Raw genomic sequence first — 553 nt, forward strand, 5'->3', positions numbered from 1 at the left:
GTGTGTGTGTTGCAGGTATTTCTGTATCCGTGCAGCAGTGACAATCTGCTTCCTCTCTATCAGGTGCAGTCTGCTGCTCAGAAGTTTGGCTACCTGGTGGACTCCACGCACCCTCCAAACAACACATACACACTCTCATACACACACTGATGAGTGCACACCGCACACACTGATGAGTGCACACACACGCACACACACACAAAAAAAAAACACGCACACACACACCCCTTTCCCCCCCACACACAGTCACATACGCACACAGGGGAGAGTTGGATCCTCGATCCCCCAGGCTGTGTTTTAGCCCTCCCTCCCGCTGCTTGCTGAGCCCTGCCCTGCGGTGTGTTACTCAGGCTGGGGGGGGGTAGAGTGGTGCGGATCCTGTTCCGGCCTGTGATCACCGCAGAGATAGGGGACACGACAGCTGGAGAGGAAGTGGGCAGAACCGACATCAGGCTCTGAGAGAGGGAGGGAGGGGCGCAAGCAAACCATCATTATCTGCACCATAAGGTCCGAGCTCAGCCTTTGAGACCTTTAAATTCACCAAATGGTGTTT

General features: G+C 54.8%; 1 protein-coding gene across 1 annotated transcript in view; it reads left to right on the forward strand.

The window, feature by feature from the left end:
* Positions 1-177, forward strand: part of LOC118774982 (striatin-4-like) — a 12,588-nt gene extending 12,411 nt beyond the window's left edge. The window contains exon 18 of the mRNA XM_036524634.1: positions 64-177. The gene's annotated coding sequence lies outside the window, so the exon portion shown is untranslated. The remainder of the gene's footprint in view (positions 1-63) is intronic.
* Positions 178-553: the final 376 nt, after the last annotated feature.

The sequence above is a fragment of the Megalops cyprinoides genome, chromosome 3, assembly GCF_013368585.1.
Source record: "Megalops cyprinoides isolate fMegCyp1 chromosome 3, fMegCyp1.pri, whole genome shotgun sequence".
NCBI lineage: Eukaryota > Metazoa > Chordata > Actinopteri > Elopiformes > Megalopidae > Megalops > Megalops cyprinoides.